Raw genomic sequence first — 6,568 nt, 5'->3', positions numbered from 1 at the left:
AACTACGTTCAACTACTCTAACCTAGTTTCCATACTGCACTACACTACACTATACTGCACTGTAGAGTTTTTCAAAAGTTTTATTGCTTTAACCTAAGTTTTATGTCGCCAAATACTCCATCTACTGCATAGCTTTTCAAAATCTCAAATATTTTAACCTAGCTTCCACAATACCGTACTCCACTGCAAAACTTTTCAGAAACGATTATTTTAACATGCATTTCATGATCGTCGTAAACAAAAACATTTCACCTACATTACACCGTCGCAACTTCACTATAAAACATTTTAAGTCACAATAGGTAGATAAAATAAAATTCTTAAAACTAGAAGATATTTAATAAACCTAAATATGTATCCACACACGCAACCTACTTTTAACTACTTTAACCTAGGTTGAATACTGCATTGCACTAACCTACACTGTACTGATTGCTAACTGCATTGTCACACACTCCTACACTGTAGAGCTTATTTTAACCTAGTTTCGAGTGCGCTCTACTCCACTTCATCACTTTTCATACACTATTATTTTAACCTATATTTCACGACCGTCGCCGTAGACTTTCGCTACAGGGTTTCCAGAGAGAAACACTCAGAGCACACATTGACAATCGCAACTTCACTATAAATCCTAATAAAAAATACTAAAACTATACGAAAGTTAATAAACCTAAATATGTATCTACACAAGAAGCAAAATACGTTCAACTACTATAACCTAGTTTTCCATACTGCACTACACTATACTGCACTGTAGAGTTTTTCAAAACCTTTATTACTTTAACCTAATTTTTATGTCGCCACATACTCCATCTACTGCATAGCTTTTCAAAAGCTCGAATATTTTAACCTAACTTCCACAATACCGTACTCCACTGCAGAACTTTTCAGAAACAATTATTTTAACATGCATTTCATGATCATCTTACACAAAAACCTTTCACCTACTTTACACAGTCGCAACTTCACTATAAAACATTTTAAGTCACAATAGGTAGATAGAAAAAAAAATCTTAAAACTAGAAGAAATTTAATAAACCTAAATACGTATCCACACACGCAACCTACTTTTAACTACTTTAACCTAGGTTCAATACTGCATTGCACTAACCTACACTGTACTGACTGCTAAATGCACTGCACTGTCACACACTCCTATACTGTAGAGTTTATTTTAACCAAGTTTCGAGTGCGCCCTACTCCACTTCATCACTTTTCACACACTATTATTTTAACCTATATTTCACGACTGCCGCCGTAGACTTTCGCTACAGGGTTTCCAGAGAGAAACACTCGGAGCACACATTTACAGTCGCAACTTCACTGTAAATCCTAAAAAAATACTAAAATTATACGAAAGTTAATAAACCTAAATATGTATCGACACAAGAAGCAAACTACGTTCAACTACTCTAACCTAGTTTCCATACTGCACTACACTACACTATACTGCACTGTAGAGTTTTTCAAAAGTTTTATTACTTTAACCTAATTTTTATGTCGCCACATACTCCATCTACTGCATAACTTTTCAAAAGCTCAAGTATTTTAACCTAGCTTCCACAACATCATACTCTACTACAGAACTTTTCAGAAACTATTATTTTAACATGCATTTCACGATCGTCGTGCACAAAAACCTTTCACCTACTTTACACAGTCGCAACTTCACTGTAGAACCTTTTAAGTCACAATAGGTAGATAGAAAAAAAAATCTTAAAACTATAATAAATTTAATAAACCTAAATACGTATCCACACACGCAATCTTCTTTAAACTACTTTAACCTAGGTACAACACTGCACTGTCACACACTCCTATACTACAGAGCTTATTTTAACCTAGTTTCGAGTGCGCCCTACTCTACTTCATCACTTTACACACTATTATTTTAACGTATATTTCACGACCGTCATCGTACACTTTTGCACTTTTCACGACCATCGTACATTTTCGCAGCTTTCAACCGCCACCGTACACTTTCGCTACAGGGGTTCCAAAGAGAAACACTTGGAGCACATATTATATTTATTTTAAAATCCAAGTAAAAATGAACATTACTAATTAATTAAAAATTATCACAGTTGCCTTTACTTATTTTTGTGGTATTTTACTCACTCAAACCAAATAATAAAAGTGATTTATTTATTTTATTTGAACCAAGTCAAGTAGTCATTCCAATAAGAAATATAATTTTATATTAAAGACCTTTGAACAAACACACTTAATGATGCACCTTGACTACAAAAACAAATAAAATAAAACTAAATAAATTTAATTTAAAATAAAAATTTATATTAAAAATTATAAAATAAATGATGATTATATGTGTACTACTAGACCGAAAAGTTTGGTCGAAGGTTGAGCCAAAATGTTGAATATAAAAAATATAAATAAATAAAATTATAAATGGTTACTGTATCCAAACCCACAAGGATAAGACCCGAATTAATAGGTGTGTTTAAAAAATATATTAGGTATAAAAAGAAAAGCCTAAATAGGTTTTGAGTCCAATAAGAAAACATTATAAATATGTTATTGAATAACAACGGTTGAAAATCAACAAAAATAAAATGCGTATGAGTTTCATTTATTAATTAATAGATAGTATTTATGATTTTATATTTTCAATAAAATATTTATATTAAAATAATGTATTACATTTGCACACTGAAGGTAATTTAATTATAAAAAAACATATTGAAATAGGGTTTTCAAGTTTAATAATATTTTTTACAAAATATGTATTGAGAGTTTATATTAGTAAATTTTATGGATATAAATTATTTATTATTAATAATTAATTTTAATAATAGATAAATTTAGAAAATGAGTTGACACGACAAAAAAGTTAATGGTTAAGGAATAATAGATGTATTTGGAATAGAAAATGTTTGATATAGTTAAACGATATATAAGTTAATTAGTTTAATTAATAATTAATATTGAGTGAAAGAAAGAAAATTAAGGATCTTAAAAGAATGTAAAACTCGTTTTCTCTTATAGACTTTGTTTTTTAAAGACTATATAATTATGAAGTATTGATTATAGTAAAAAATTGAAAATTTAAACTTTATTATCATTTAATCTTGAGATTTTGTTTTAGTGTATTATATTTTGGTTAACTTTTTTTTAATATTTTTTAATTTAATTTAATTGCTAGATACATATAATATATAAAAAGAAATGCATGCTTCAATATAGTTAAATTATGAATTCATTGAATTCCGCACTTATAAATACTGACTATTGGAATAAAAAAATTGAGAAACATAATACAAATAATTAACTAAAAACCTACTTTGTGAGATATAAAATAAATATATATTCGTAGACGAGGACATGCAAATATTGAGACACCTATTAAGAGTGAAACACATTTAAAACAAAGATAAAAATTTAAATACATTTTCAAACACAAACACTGAAACGTCCCAAAGACACTGAATCCACACACATTCAAAAATTATATTATAAACATACGTTAGGACTATTGAAAAACTCTAAACTTCTTTTGATCACACACTAACAAAACTTGCGTACAATTAATCATAAACACTTAAAAATTCTACACTTACTTTAATTACACACTATAAAATCTAAACAAATAAACCCTAAAAACAGTCTAACCATTCATGAACCATTTAAAAACCCTAATAATGTTTTAACTACACGCTATAAATTATTGCTGATCAAAACAAAAAAAAACTAGACGCTATAAAACCTAAATGCAGATGACACAAACACGCAATGGCCTTCACCTACCTTATACATAAACTTCAATTACTTTCACATATTTTACATGGTCGAAAGTTCATTGTAGATCTTTTAAGTCGTAACAGGGAGATAGAGAAATAAATTCTAAAATTAGACGAAAGTTAGTAAACCTAAATATTTATTCGTGCAAGCAACCTACCTTACAAAAAGAGTTAACTACCTCAGCTTAACCTACCTTCCACAACACCGTATACTCCATTGATGTGCAATCTAGAAAGTATACTTAAAAAAAATTGAGTCTTCAATTTTTTAAAATTTGTTAAATTTTGTAATGTTTTAAAACTAATAATGAATTATTATAATAATATTTTTTATATATAATTTACAATGACTACTTTGTAAATTAATAATGATTAGTTTATAATTTTTAATGATTAAATTCATATAATTTCATATTTTAAAAAATATGTAAATTAATAATAAACTGAACATTTATGAGAAAAATTTGAAGATTATGCATTCCATTAAAAAAATTATGTAAAAAATATAGTAAAAAATTGAAAATTTAAACTTTATTATTATTTTTTTAACATTTTTTAATTTAAAATTTAATGGTTAGATACATAAAATATATAAAAAGAAGTGCATGCTTCACTATAGTTAAATTATGAATTTATTGAATTCCTCACACATAAATACAGACTTTTTAAATAAATAAATAAATAATAAACACACAAATAATTAACTAAAAATATACTTTGTGAGATATAAACAGTGATAAACTTAAATAAATTGATATTCGTAAATGATGACTAACCTGCAAATATTCACACACATTTTTAAGAGTGAAACACATTAAAAATAAAGATAAAAATTTAAACACATTTACACACAAACATTAAAACATCTTAAAGACACTACATACTCAAAAATTATAAACACACATTAGAACTAATGAAAAACCCTAAATTCCTTTTAATCACACACTAACAAACTTTGCGTACAATTAGTCATAAACACTTAAAAATCTTACACTTACTTTAATTACATACTATAAAATCTAAATAAATCAAACAATAATTATAAATAAACAAATAAACCCTAAACACAGTCTAACCATTCAGGAACCATTTAAAAACCCTAAATATGTTTTAAATACACTCTATAAAACTTAAATGCAGATGACAAAAATACTCAATGAGTTTCACCTACCTTGTACAAAAAGAAGTGCATGCTTCTATATAGTTAAATTAATGAATTCATTAAATTCCTCACACATAAATACTGACTTTTTGAATAAAGAAAAAAAATGATAAACACACAAATAATTAACTAAAAACATACTTGCAAATATTGAGTCACATTTTAAGAGTGAAACACATTAAAAATAAAGATAAAAATTTAAACACATTTGCACACACAAACACTAAAACATTCAAATGACATTGAATCCACACATACTAAAAAATTATAAACACACCTTAAGACTAATGAAAAGCTCTAAACTCTTTTTAATCACACATTAACAAATATTGGGTACAATTAGTCATAAACACTTAAAAATCTTAAACTAAATTTAATTCACACTATAAAATCTAAATATGTGGAACAATGACTATAAATAAACAAATAAACCCTAAAGACAGTCTAACCAATCAGGAACCATTTTAAAACCCTAATAATATTTTAACTACTTACTATAAAACCTAAATGCATATGACACAAACACTCAATGACCTTCACCTACCTTGTACGGAAACTTCAATGACTTACACCTATTTTACACAAAAAGCGTACATTGTATTAAAAGTCTTTTCAATCACAACAAACAAAATTGTGGAAACAAAAACCCTGAAAAATGGATCAAAAATAATAAACCTAACTACATATGCACAAAAACACTTTCACCTACTTACACAGAAACTTTTCACATACTTTACACAGTCACAACTTTACTGTAAAGTCTTTTAAATCACAGTAGACAGATAAAAAAAAATACTAAAACTATATGAAAGTTAATAAACCTAAATATGTATGCACACAAGCAAGCAAACTACGTTCAACTACCCTAACCGAAGTTCCATACTGCATTGCACTACACTGTACTGTAGAGTTTTTCAAAAACTTTATTACTTTAACTTAATTTTCATGTCGCCACACACTCTCTCTACTACATAACTTTTCAAAAGCTCGATTATGTATTTTGGAATTTAATTTTAGATTTTATAATTCAAAAATATATTTCTTGACTTATATAACTTGAAACGTATTTCTGAAATTCATAACACACTTTTAATTACAATTTAAAATACATTTTTTTAATATAAAAACTGTATTATAGGCAATACATGTGTTCAACTAGTGTAGTTATAGGGTCTCATTGATACATCATGATGAATAACAAAAAAATCTTAAATCTTTTTTTTTTTTGAGGCAGTTTCTTATTGCACCCCTAAACCTTCTTCCTGCACCCCGACAATTTTTTAAATCCCGAAACTGACCTCCACCTGTTATTTGAATTCGGAATCTGGGAGTGTGCTACGGATTCATCAATCTGGAAGTGAATCATGTTTCTTTCTGGATGATGGGGTGTTCCAGAAGTAAAGTTTGTATAAATTGTTGATTTACGGATTTTTGAATCTTGAAGCCTAATTTCTATTACGGATTGGTGGATCGAAAATGGTTTTTTATAATTATAGATTTCTAAATCCAGAATTGGAATGGTTTTTTCAATTATGGATGTTCTGCATTTTTTATTTTAGATTAACATTGTCATTCATGTACTACTGGAAGTACCAATCTGGGAGATTACCAGACGCGTCAATCCAAAACTTTACTGGAAGCGTTA

The sequence above is a fragment of the Phaseolus vulgaris genome, chromosome 4 (genome assembly GCF_000499845.2).
Source record: "Phaseolus vulgaris cultivar G19833 chromosome 4, P. vulgaris v2.0, whole genome shotgun sequence".
Lineage (NCBI taxonomy): Eukaryota > Viridiplantae > Streptophyta > Magnoliopsida > Fabales > Fabaceae > Phaseolus > Phaseolus vulgaris.
The sequence above is the reverse complement of the archived record's forward strand: the minus strand, read 5'-3'. Positions refer to the sequence as shown.